Source organism: Triticum dicoccoides, chromosome 1B (assembly GCF_002162155.2).
Source record: "Triticum dicoccoides isolate Atlit2015 ecotype Zavitan chromosome 1B, WEW_v2.0, whole genome shotgun sequence".
Lineage (NCBI taxonomy): Eukaryota > Viridiplantae > Streptophyta > Magnoliopsida > Poales > Poaceae > Triticum > Triticum dicoccoides.
The window spans coordinates 146,153,574-146,168,211 of NC_041381.1; positions in this window are offsets into that span (position 1 = coordinate 146,153,574).

Sequence of the window (14,638 nt, forward strand, 5' to 3'; positions counted from 1 at the left end):
CTTCATTTGAAACAATGTGGAATAGTTTCACAACTCACGCCACCCGAAACACCAAAGCGTAATGGTGTGTCCGAACATCGTAACCACACTTTATCAGATGTGGTACGATCTATGATGTCTCTTACTGATTTACCGCTATCATTTTGGGGTTATGCTTTAGAGACGGCTGCATTCACGTTAAATAGGGCACCATCTAAATCCGTTGAGACGACACTTTATGAATTGTGGTTTGAAAAGAAACCCAAGTTGTCATTTCTGAAAGTTTGGGGCTGCGATACTTATGTGAAAAAGCTTCAACCTGATAAGCTCGGACCCAAATCGGAGAAATGTGTCTTCATAGGATACCCAAAGGAGACTATTGGGTACACCTTCTATCATAGATCCGAAGGCAAGATATTCGTTGCTAAGAATGGATCCTTTCTAGAGAAGGAGTTTCTCTCAAAAGAAGTGAGTGGGAGGAAAGTAGAACTTGATGAGGTAATTGTACCTTCTCTCGAATTGGAAAGTAGTTCATCACAGAAATCAGTTCCAGTGATTCCTACACCAATTAGTGAGGAAGCTAATGATAGTGATCATGAAACTTCAGATCAAGTTACTGCTGAACCTCGTAGGTCTACCAGAGTAAGATCCGCACCAGAGTGGTAAGGTAATCCTGTTCTGGATGTCATGTTACTAGACCATAATGAACCTACGAACTATGAGGAAGCGATGATGAGCCCAGATTCCGCGAAATGGCTTGAGGCCATGAAATCTGAGATGGGATCCATGTATGAGAACAAAGTGTGGACTTTGGTTGACTTGCCCGATGATCGGCAAGCCATCGAGATAAATGGATCTTCAAGAAGAAGACTGACGCTGACGATAATGTTACTGTCCACAAAGCTCGACTTGTTGCGAAAGGTTTTCCACAAGTTCAAGGAGTTTACTACGACTTTCTCGCCCGTAGCGATGCTTAAGTCTATCCGAATCATGTTAGCAATTGCCGCATTTTATGATTATGAAATTTGGCAAATGGATGTAACTGCGTTCCTGAATGGATTTCTGGAAGAAGAGTTTTATATGATGCAACCAGAAGGTTTTGTTGATCCAAAGGATGCTAACAAAGTATGCAAGCTCCAGCGATCCATTTATGGACTGGTGCAAGCCTCTCGGAGTTGGAATAAACGTTTTGATAGTGTGATCAAAGCATATGATTTTATACAGACTTTCGGAGAAGCCTGTATTTACAAGAAAGTGAGTGGGAGCTCTGTAACATTTCTGATATTATATGTGGATGACATATTATTGATTGGAAATGATATAGAATTTCTGGATAGCATAAAAGGATACTTGAATAAAAGTTTTTCAATGAAAGACCACGGTGAATCTACTTATATATTGGACATCAAGATCTATAGAGATAGATCAAAACGCTTAATTGGACTTTCAAAAAGCACATACCTTGATAAGATTTTGAAGAAGTTCAAAATGGACCAGTCAAAGAAAGGGTTCTTGCCTATGTTGCAAGGTGTGAAGTTGAGTGAGACTCAATGCCTGACCACTGCATAAGATAGAGAGAAAATGAAAGTCATTCCCTATGCTTCAGCCATAGGTTCTATCATGTATGCAATGTTGTGTACCAGAACTGATGTGTGCCTTGCTATAAGTATAGTAGGGAGGTACCAAAGTAATCCAGGAGTGGATCACTGGACAGGGGTCAAGAACATCCTGAAATACCTGAAAAGGACAAAGGATATGTTTCTCGTTTATGGAGGTGACAAAGAGCTCGTCGTAAATGGTTACATCGATGCAAGCTTTGACACTGTTCGGGGTGACTCTAAGCCGCAAACTGGATGCGTGTTTATATTGAACGGTGGAGCTGTAAGTTGGTGCAGTTCTAAGCAGAGCGTCGTGGTGGGATCTACGTGTGAAGCGGAATACATAGCTGCTTATGAAGGAGTCTGGATGAAGGAGTTTATATCCGATCTAGGTGTCATACCTAGTGCATCGGGTCCAATGAAAATCTTTTGTGACAATACTAGAGCAATTGCCTTGGCGAAGGAATCCAGATTTCACAAGAGAACCAAGCACATCAAGAGACGCTTCAATTCCATCCGTCATCAAGTGTCGGAAGGGGACATAGAGATTTTCAAGATACATACATATCTGAATGTCACACACCGTTTACTAAGCCTCTCTCACGAGCAAAACATGATCAGCACCAAGACTCCATGGGTGTTAGAATCATTACAATGTAATCTAGATTATTGACTCTAGTGCAAGTGGGAGACTGAAGGAAATATGCCCTAGAGGCATTAATAAAGTTGTTATTTATATTTCCTTATATCATGATAAATGTTTATTATTCATGCTAGAATTGTATTAACCGTAAACTTAGTACATGTGTGAATACATAGACAAACAGAGTGTCACTAGTATGCCTCTACTTTGACTAGCTCGTTAATCAAAGATGGTTAAGTTTCCTAGCCATAGACATGTGTTGTCATTTGATGAATGGGATCACATCATTAGATAATGATGTGATTGACTTGACCCATCCGTTAGCTTAGCACTTTGATCATTTAGTTATTTCCTATTGCTTTCTTCATAACTTACACATGTTTCTATGACTATGAGATTATGCAACTCCTGAATACCGGAGGAACACTTAGTGTGCTATCAAATGTCACAACGTTACTAGGTAATTATAAAGATGCTCTATAGGTGTCTACGATGGTGTTTGTAGGTTTGGCATAGATCGAGATTAGGATTTGTCACTCCATGTTACGGAGAGGTATCTCTGGGCCCTCTCGGTAATGCACATCACTATAAGCCTTGCAAGCAATGTGACTAATGAGTTAGTTGAGGGATGATGCATTACGGAATGAGTAAAGAGACTTTCTTGTAACGAGATTGAACTAGGTATTGAGATACTGACGATCGAATCTCGGACAAGTAACATACCGATGACAAAGGGAACAACATATGTTGTTATGCGGCTTGACCAATAAAGATCTTCGTAGAATATATAGGAACCAATATGAGCATCCAGTTTCCGCTGTTGGTTATTGACTGGAGGTGAGTCTCAGTCATGTCTACATAGTTCGCAAACCCGTAGGGTCCGCATGCTTAACGTTCGATGATGATCGATATTATGAGTTTATGTGTTTTGATGTACCGAAGGTTGTTCGGAGTCCTGGATGTGATCGGGACCCTGTTCCGGCACCCCGCTGGAGGGGGAATCTCTCACCGGTGGCCATCTTCATCATCCCGGCACTCTCCATGACGAGGAGGGAGTAGTTCACCCTCAGGGCTGAGGGTATGTACCAGTAGCTATGTGTTTAATCTCTCTCTCTCTCTCGTGTTCTTGAGATGGTACGATCTTGATGTATCGGGAGCTTTGCTATTATAGTTGGATATTATGATGTTTCTCCCCCTCTACTCTCTTATAATGGATTGAGTTTTCCCTTTTAAGTTATCTTATCGGATTGAGTCTTTAAGGATTTGAGAACACTTGATGTATGTCTTGCATGTGCTTATCTGTGGTGACAATGGGATATTCACGTGATCTACTTGATGTATGTTTTGGTGATCAACTTGCGGGTTCAGTGACCTTGTGAACTTATGCATAGGGGTTGGCACACGTTTTCGTCTTGACTCTTCGGTAGAAACTTTGGGGCACTCTTTGAAGTTCTTTGTGTTAGTTAAATAGATGAATATGAGATTGTGTGATGCATATCGTATAATCATACCCACGGATACTTGAGGCGACAATGGAGTATCTAGGTGACACTAGGGTTTTAGTTGATATGTGTCTTAAGGTGTTATTCTAGTAGGAACTCTTGAATAGATCGATCCGAAAGAATAACTTTGAGGTGATTTCGTACCCTACAATAATCTCTTCGTTTGTTCTCCGCTATTAGTGACTTTGGAGTGACTCTTTGTTGCATGTTGAGGGATTGTTATATGATCAAATTGTGTTATTATTGTTGAGAGAACTTGCACTAGTGAAAGTATGAACCCTAGGCCTTGTTTCCTAGCATTGCAATACTGTTTGTGCTCACTTTTTATCATTAGTTACCTTATTGTTTTTATATTTCCAGATTACAAAAACCTATATCTACCATCCATATTGCACTTGAATCACCATCTCTTCGCCGAACTAGTGCACCTATACAATTTACCATTGTATTGGGTGTGCTGGGGACACAAGAGAATCTTTATTATTTGGTTGTAGGGTTGCTTGAGAGGGACCATCTTCAACCTATGCCTCCCACGGATTGATAAACCTTAGGTCGTCCACTTGAGGGAAATTTGCTACTGTCCTACAAACCGCTACACTTGGAGGCCCAACAACGTCTACAAGAAGAAGGTTGCGTAGTAGACATCAAGCTCTTTTCTGGTGCTGTTGCCGGGGAGGTGAGTGCTTGAAGGTATATCTTTAGATCTTGCAACTGAATCTTTTAGTTTCTTGTTTTATCACTAGTTTAGTGTATAAAAGAAAACTACAAAAAAATGGAATTATGGTTGCTTCATATGCTTCATCTTTTTAATGTCTTTCGTGAAAATGATGGGAAGGAAAATTGTGCTCAGTTGCTAGAGTAAGAATGCATTAGAATGTTTGGCACTAAATCTTTGAATGATGAGCATGATTGCAATGTTGTTAGTATGAATTCTTTGAATACCCATGATACTAATGATATGCAAAGCCACAAACTTGGGGATGCTATGTTTGATGAAGATGATATGTTTTGTCCCCCAAGTTTTGATGAGAAAATTTATTATGATAGCATGCCTCCTATTTATGATTGTATTGATGAAAGTTGTTTTGGAAGAGTGTCAACTTTAGGAAGTAATGATCCCACTATTTTGGAGGATGTTGAATCTTATTGTGATAATTATGAAAGTGGATTTGGAGAGGTCATGACTTTATTTAGTGATGAATCCACTATTTCGGAAGAGGTTCCAATTGATTATGAGAATAAAGTTGCTATCTATGATGATTATTGTGATGACATGTATGCTATAAAGAATAATTATAACCATTAAACTTGTCATCATGATTTTTATTTTCAATTGGATTATGCTTCACATGATAGTTATTTTGTTGAGTTTGCTCCCACTACTATTGATGAGAATAAATTTGCTTATGTGGAGAGTAATAAAATTTCTATGCTTGTGCATCATGAAAATAATGCTTTATGTGCTGGTTATATTGTTGAATTCATTCATGATGCTACTGAAAATAGGAACATATGCCTGTAGGAATTGCAATAATACCAAGTTTCCTCTCTATGTGCTTAAAGTTTTAAAGTTATGCTTGTTTTGCCTTCCTATGCTAGTTGATTATTGTTCCCATGAGTTATTTGCTCACAAAATCCCTATGCATAGGAAGTGGGTTAGACTTAACTGTGCTAGTCATATTCTTCATGATGCTCTCTTTGTGTTTCAATTCTTATCTTTTATGTGAGCATCATTGAAATCATCATGCCTAGCTAGGGGCGTTAAACGTTAGCGCTTGTTGGGAGGCAACCCAATTTTATTGTAGTTTCTTGCTTTTTGGTTCTGTTTAGTAGTAAATAAATCATATAGCCTATGGTTAGATGTGGTTTTATGTTTTAATTAGTGTTTGTGCCAAGTAGAACCTTTGGGAAGACTTGGGTGGAAGTTAATGTGATCTTGCTGTAAAAAACAGAAACTTTGCACTCACGAGTTTACCTGTCATTTTTTATGAAGAGTTATTTTTATTTGATTCTATTTGCACTTGATCACTAGACAAATTCCTCAGGTCCACCAATTTATTTCAGAATTTTTGGAGTTCCAGAAGTATACGTTTGATACAGATTACTACAGACTGTTCTGTTTTTGACAGATTCTGTTTTCTATGTGTTGTTTGCTTATTTTGATGCATCTATGAGTAGTATCACAGGGTATGAACCATAGAGAAGTTGGAATACAGTAGATATAAGACCAATATAAATAAAGAATGAGTTCATTACAGTACCTTAAAGTGATGGTTTGCTTTCTTATACTAACGGAGCTCACGAGATTTTCTGTTAAGTTTTGTGTTGTGAAGTTTTCAAGTTTTGGGTAAAGATTCGATGGACTATGGAATAAGGAGTGGCAAGAGCCTAAGCTTGGGGATTCCCAAGGCACCCCAAGGTAGTATTCAAGGACAAACAAGAGCCTAAGCTTGGGGATGCCCCGGATGGCATCCCCTCTTTCGTCTACTTCCATCGGTAACTTTACTTGGAGCTATATTTTTATTCACCACATGATATGTGTTTTGCTTGGAGCGTCATTTATTTTATTTTCTTTTGCTTGCTGTTTGAATAAAATACCAAGATCTGAAATTCTTAAATGTTAGAGAGTCTTCACATAGTTACATAATTATTCAACTACTCATTGATCTTCACTTATATCTTTTAGAGCACAGCGGTGGTTTTATTTTGTAGAAATTATTGATCTCTCATGCTTCACTTATATTATTTTGAGAGTCTTTATAATAGCATGGTAATTTGCTTTGGTTATGAAACTAGTCCTAATATGATAGGCATCCAAGTTGGATATAATAAAAACTTTCATATAAAGTGCATTGAATACTATGAGAAGTTTGATTCCTTATGATTGTTTTGAGATACGAAGATGGTGATATTAGAGTCATGCTAGTGGAGTAGTTGTGAATTTGAGAGATACTTTTGTTAAAGTTTGTGATTCCTATAGCATGCACGTATGGTGAACCGTTATGTGATGAAGTCGGAGCATGCTTTATTTGTTGATTGTCTTCCTTATGAGTGGCGGTCGGGGACGAGCGATGGTCTTTTCCTACCAATCTATCCCCCTAGGAGCATGCACGTAGTACTTTGTTTCAATAACTAATAGATTTTTGCAATAAGTATATGAGTTCTTTATGACTAATGTTGAGTCCATGGATTATACGCACTCTCACCCTTCCACCATTGCTAGCCTCTCTAATACCATGCACCTTTCGTCGGTATCATACACCCACCATATACCTTCCTCAAAACAGCCACCATACCTACCTATTATGGCATTTCCATAGCCATTTTGAGATATATTGCCATGCAACTTTCCACCGTTCCGTTTATTATGACACGCTCCATCATTGTCATATTGCTTTGCATGATCATGTAGTTGACATCGTATTTGTGGCAAAGCCACCGTTCATAATTCTTTCATACATGTTACTCATGAGTCATTGCACATCCCGGTACACCGCCGGAGGCATTCATATAGAGTCATATTTTGTTCTAAGTATTGAGTTGTAATTTTTGAGTTGTAAGTAAATAAAAGTGTGATGATCATCATTTTTAGAGCATTGTCCCAAGTGAGGAAAGGATGATGGATACTATGGTTCCCCCACAAGTCGGGATGAGACTCCGGACGAAAAGAAAAGAAGAAAAAAAGAGGCCATAAAAAAAGAGAAAAGGCCCAAATAAAAAAATGAGAGAAAAAGAGAGAAGGGACAATGTTACTATCCTTTTACCACACTTGTGCTTCAAAGTAGCACCATGATCTTCATGATAGAGAGTCTCCTATGATATCACTTTCATATACTAGTGGGAATTTTCATTATAGAACTTGGCTTGTATATTCCAATGATGGGCTTCCTCAAAATGCCCTAGGTCTTTGTGAGCAAGTGAGTTGGATGCACATCCACTTTTCGTTTGTTGAGCTTTCATATACTCATAGCTCTAGTGCATCCGTTGCATGGCAATCCCTACTCACTCACATTGATATCTATTAGTGGGCATCTCCATAGCCCGTTGATACGCCTAGTTGATTGAGACTATCTTCTCCTTTTTGTCTTCTCCACAACCACCATTCTATTCCACATATAGTGCTATGTCCATGGCTCACGCTCATGTATTGCGTGAAGATTGAAAGAGTTTGAGAACATCAAAAGTATGAAACAATTGCTTGGCTTGTCATCGGGGTTGTGCATGATTTAAATACTTTGTGTGGTGAAGATAGAGCATAGACAGACTATATGGTTTTGTAGGGATAGCTTGCTTTGGCCATGTTATTTTGAGAAGACATGATTGCTTTGTTAGTATGCTTGAAGTATTATTGTTTTCATGTCAATATTAAACTTTTGTTTTGAATCTTATGGATCTGAATATTCATGCCACAAGAAAAAATATTACATTGATAAATATGTTAGTTAGCATTCCACATCAAAAATTCTATTTTTATCATTTACCTACTCGAGGACGAGCAGGAATTAAGCTTGGGGATGCTGATACGTCTCCAACATATCTATAATTTTTGATTGTTCCATGCTATTATATTATCTATTTTGGATGTTTATGGGCTTTATTATACACTTTTATATTACTTTTGGGACTAACTTAGTAACCCAGAGCCCAGTGCCAGTTTCTGTTTTCTCCTTGTTTCAGTGTTTCGTAGAAAAGGAATAACAAACGGAGTCCAAAAGGAATGAAACCTTCGGGAAAGTTATTTTTGGAGCAGAAGCGATCCAGAAGACTTGGAGTGCATGTAAGGGAAGCAACAAGGAAGGCACGAGGCAGGGGGGCGCGCCCATCCCCCTGGGAGCGCCCTCCACCCTCGTGGCCCCCTGATGTATTTCTTCCTCCTATATATACCAATATACCCAAAAACCATCGGGGAATAGAATAGATCGGGAGTTCCGCTGCCGCAAGCCTCTGTAGCCACGAAAAACCAATCGGGACCCTATTCCGGCACCCTGCCGGAGGGGGAATCCCTCACTGGTGGCCATCTTCATCATCCCGGCGCTGTCCATGACGAGGATGGAGTAGTTCACCCTTGGGGCTGAGGGTATGTACCAGTAGCTATGTTTTGATCTCTCTCTCTCTCTCTCTCTCGTGTTCTTGAGATGGTACGATCTTGATGTATCGCGAGCTTTGCTATTATAGTTGGATCTTATGATGTTTCTTCCCCTCTACTCTCTTGTAATGGATTGAGTTTTCCCTTTGAAGTTATCTTATCGAATTGAGTCTTTAAGGATTTGAGAACACTTGATGTATGTCTTGCATGTGCTTATCTATGGTGACAATGGGATATTCACGTGATCTACTTGATGTATGTTTTGGTGATCAACTTGCGGGTTCAGTGACCTTGTGAACTTATGCATAGGGGTTGGCACACGTTTTCGTCTTGACTCTCTGGTAGAAACTTTGGGGCACTCTTTGAAGTTCTTTGTGTTGGTTGAATAGATGAATATGAGATTGTGTGATGCATATCGTATAATCATACCCACAGATACTTGAAGTGACAATGGAGTATCTAGGTGACATTAGGGTTTTGGTGGATATGTGTCTTAAGGTGTTATTCTAGTAGGAACTCTTGAATAGATCGATCCGAAAGAATAAATTTGAGGTGGTTTCGTACCCTACAATAATCTCTTCGTTTGTTCTCCGCTATTAGTGACTTTGGAGTGACTCTTTGTTGCATGTTGATGGATTTTTATATGATCAAATTATGTTATTATTGTTGAGAGAACTTGCACTAGTGAAAGTATGAACCCTAGGCCTTGTTTCCTAGCATTGCAATACTGTTTGTGCTCACTTTTATCATTAGTTACCTTGCTGTTTTTATATTTCCAGATTACAAAAACCTATATCTACCCTCCATATTGCACTTGAATCACCATCTCTTCGCCGAACTAGTGCACCTATACAGTTTACCATTGTATTGGGTGTGTTGGGGACACAAGAGACTCTTTGTTATTTGGTTGCAGGGTTGCTTGAGAGGGACCATCTTCGACCTACGCCTCCCACGTGTTGATAAACCTTAGGTCATCCACTTGATGGAAATTTGCTACTGTCCTACAAACCTCTGCACTTGGAGGCCCTACAACGTCTACAAGAGGAAGGTTGCTTAGTAGACATCACCCATGCCTGAATCACACTTATCAGTGCTGTTGCCTAAATTATCAGCCTCATCCGTGCATCCATAACCTAGTCAACATCGACGGTTCGTTCAGTGGGAAATCGATCCTACACCTTGCCTAACGGCCTAACCACCTACCTAACAAAGGGGGGGAGGGGGTGCTGCTTACCGGCATCGGAGACAAGGACGACATAGGGGGGGCCATGACACAGACAAGGTTGACCAGATGGTGGCCAACATCAAGGGGAGCACCGGATCTACCGCAAACGCCCCCGCCTCTTCCGCCGCCGCCTCTAGCGCAAATCTGAAATCACAGTCGCCGCCGGTGGTGAGGTAGTAGGGAAGAAAAGGGGGGGTAGTGGCTATGGGTGAGCGAGTGAAAGGGGGGTGAGGCTAGATTTGGCGCCTGGACGGCGTGCCAGATTTCCCATCTCCCTCCACCCCCTCGCCCTGCACTCAGCCTGGTTCACGAGAAACTGCCGATCCGAGCGTTTCCAGCGAGCCAGGCTCTGGGCTGCTTTGAGAAGCGTGCGATATAGGCCCAACAGTGAAACCAAGCAACCAAACATGCCTCTTCCTTCCCGTGCGGGCCTGGTTGGGCTTGATACGGGAAGCCAAACACGCCCTAGATGAATACCTCGAGGCGGAGGTGGGGTATTTCTATTGGAGCAAGTACAATAGGATGACATGGGTAGGCTATAAGCCTTTAAATATAATATTTTGGATGAGTTGGAGGAGAGAGAGGAGGGGAGAGAAGGGAAGCGGGCTGATTAACAGCCGGCTGCACCACATGCTCCTAGTCATGTTGTGAGAGAGGGAGGTGGGGTATGTATCAAAAAAATAGTACATCTTGATATGCAACTATTGTACTTGCCGGCTATAAGGTTGGCTATAGATGATGTGGCAAGACCATATAGCCAGCAGCTGGCTATACTATTAACCATGCTCCTGTAGTACCTTTTCTCTCTTTTCTCTCTTCTCTCGAGTACTACGTCTGTCCTGATTTATTAGTCTTCATTCGTATTTTGGGTCAAATTTTGACCATATATTTGATTAGCAAAATGTTATTGCATGTCACTAAAAATATATTGTTTGATTCATATGTCAATATAGTTTTCAATGATACTATTTTTTCTACATATAATATATATTTTAGTAGTTAAAATCATGGTCAAAATATGACTCAAAATACGAGGGGACTAGTAAACCAGGACGGTGTGTACCATTTTCCTCATGAGATTGTTGTCTATATTTTAGGGTTAATTGGATTCATGCAACCACAAAGTTGTAGTGCCATATCTTCAGTTTGAAATTTTTTTAATGGCACTTCTTCAATTCGTGAAATCTGTAGTGGCATGAATCCTTATAATTTATATAGAACTTTGATATGCATATCAATCGACATAGGAGAAAACATAGTTGAAGATAAAAAAATAATAACAAATTATAAATAGAGAAACTCCAACAGCTCCCTGAAAAACTTTTTGTAAAACCATTTTTATGAGATGACCGTATAATTTTAGAAAAGTTTTTTCGAAGCAACTTTTGCCCGTTCCCGTAAACAATTTCCCCCCTAAAGTATTATTTCACATTAAACAAACATATGACTCGCAAGTGAGTGACACGAGCGAGCAACGGCGAGCTGCATGCGGTGCGACGGTGAGTGACGGGGCAGCGAGGAGGAGCGGTGGAGCATGGTAGCTTGTGGGTAGAGCGGAGCGATAACGTGCATTGGGATGTAGTGGTCAGGGAGGAGGCGATGCTTGGCGGCTGGCCCGACGATGGTGTGAGTACAGCGTGGCGGTGGCTGAGTGGTGTGGCAGCACCACAACTGGCGGTGGCACGTGTCCGCATGGTACTGATGGCACGAGTTGTTGGGTGTGTGTGTGGGGGGGGGGGAAGCGTCGGACCGACGGGACGTCGGTGCGTGTCGTGAAGTTTCAGGGGGTTTCTTCGCCGCCAGAGCTGTAAGAAGATGATCTTCCCGCACACCCACAGGAAGAAAGGCCAATTTTACGGGATAGACTTTTCTCCAACTTTCTGTAAACAAAGATTTTTTTAGAGAGTATACGTGAGCCGTTCAAGATGCTCTTAGACAACTGTCGCCATGGTGAAATGCAAATGCAAAACCATCATCGTCATAGCAGCGTGACCAACCATGCAGTTGGCTATTGCTGACGGCTAAATCTTGGTCAATGCCTCGATGCCGGACGCGAAGGGCTCCATGGCCAGCCTCGGCAGCGTGACTGGCACGACCACCACATTTTTTCCGGCTGCATTCTTGATGGTGATCAACACTAATAGAAAACAGGGCTTTGGTCCCGGCTGGGCCAGCCCATTAGTCCCGGTTCAGTCACGAACCGGGACCCATGGGGGCATAGGTCCCGGTTCGTGAGGCCAGGGAGCCGGCCGAGCCTCGTGGGGCATTGGTCCCAGTTCATCTGGACCCTTTGGTCCCGGTTCCAGACACGAACTGGGACCAATGGGCCTCGCTCCTGGCCCACAACCATTGGTCCCGGTTTGTGGCCCGGTAAATATTGGGTTGTCTCCCAAGAAGCGCTTTTCTTTAATGCCTTTTAGCTAGGCATGATGATTTTAATGATGCTCACATAAAAGATAAGAATTGAAACATAAAGAGAGCATCATGAAGAATATGACTAGCACATTTAAGTCTAACCCACTTCCTATGCATAGGGATTTTGTGAGCAAACAACTTATGGGAACAAAAATCAACTAGCATAGGAAGGCAAAACAAGCATAACTTCAAGATTTTAAGCACATAGAGAGGAAACTTGATATTATTGCAATTCCTACAAGCATATATTCCTCCCTCATAATAATTTTCAGTAGCATCATGAATGAATTCAACCATATAACCAGCACATAAAGCATTCTTTTCATGATCTACTTGCATAGAAATTTTACTACTCTCCACATAAGCAAATTTATTCTCATCAATAGTAGTGGGAGAAAACTGAACAAAATAACTATCATGTGAAGCATAATCCAATTGAAAATTAAAATCATGATGACAAGTTTCATGGTTATCTTTATTCTTTATAGCATACATGCCATAACAATAATCATCATAAATAGGAGGCATGCTTTCATCATAATAAATTTGCTCATCGAAACTTGGGGGACAACAAATATCATCTTCATCAAACATAGCATCCCCAAGCTTGTGGCTTTGCATATCATTAGCATCATGGGTATTCAAAGAATTCATACTAACAACATTGCAATCATGCTCATCATTCATTTATTTAGTGCCAAACATTTGAATGCATTCTTCCTCTAGCAATTGAGCACAATTATCGGAATCCTTATTTTCACCGAAGACATTAAAAAGATGAAGCATATGAGGCAACCTCAATTCCATTATTTGGTAGTTTTATTTTATAAACTAAACTAGTGATAAAACAAGAAACTAAAAGGTTCGATTGCAAGATCTAAAGATATACCTTCAAGCACTCACCTCCCCTACAACGGCGCCAGAAAAGAGCTTGATGTCTACTACACAATCTTCTTCTTGTAGACGTTGTTGGGCCTCCAAGTGAGAGGTTTGTAGGACAGTAGCAAATTTCCCTCAAGTGGATGACCTAAGGTTTATCAATCCGTGGGAGGCATAGGATGAAGATGGTCTCTCTCAAGCAACCCTGCAACCAAATAACAAAGAGTCTCTTGTGTCCCCAACACACCCAATACAATGGTAAATTGTATAGGTGCACTAGTTCGGCGAAGAGATGGTGATACAAGTGCAATATAGATGATAGATATAGGTTTTTGTAATCTTATAATATAAAAACAGCAAGGTAACTAATGATAAAAGTGAGCACAAATGATATTGCAATGCGTTGAAACAAGGCCTAGGGTTCATACTTTCACTAGTGCAAGTTCTCTGAACAATAATAACATAATTGGATCATATAACTATCCCTGAACATGCAACAAAGAGTCACTCCAAAGTTACTAATAGCGGAGAACAAACGAAGACATTATGGTAGGGTACGAAACCATCTCAAAGTTATTCTTTCGGATCGATCTATTCAAGAGTTCGTACTAGAATAACACCTTAAGACACAAATCAACCAAAACCCTAATGTCACCTAGATACTCCAATATCACCTCAAGTATCCGTGGGTATGATTATACAATATGCATCACACAATCTCAGATTCATCTATTCAACCAACACAAAGTACTTCAAAGAGTGCCCCAAAGTTTCTACTGGAGAGTCAAGATGAAAACGTGTGCCAACCCCCATGCAAAAGTTGACGGAACTCGCAAGTTGATCACCAAAACATACATCAAGTGGATCACGTGATATCCCATTGTCACCACAGATAAGCACATGCAAGACATACATCAAGTGTTCTCAAATCCTTAAAGACTCAATCCGATAAGATAACTTCAAAGGGAAAACTCAATCCATTACAAGAGAGTAGAGGGGGAGAAACATCATAAGATCGAACTATAATAGCAAAGCTCGCGATACATCAAGATCATACCACCTCAAGAACACGAGAGAGAGAGAGAGAGATCAAACACATAGCTACTGGTACATACCCTCAGCCCCGAGGGTGAACTACTCCCTCCTCGTCATGGAGAGCGCCGGGATGATGAAGATGGCCACCGGTGAGGGATCCCCCCTCCGGCAGGGTGCCGGAACAGGGCCCCAATTGGTTTTTGGTGGCTACAGAGGCTTGCGGCGGAGGAACTCCCAATCTATTCTGTTCCCTAATGTTTTTAGGGTATATGGATA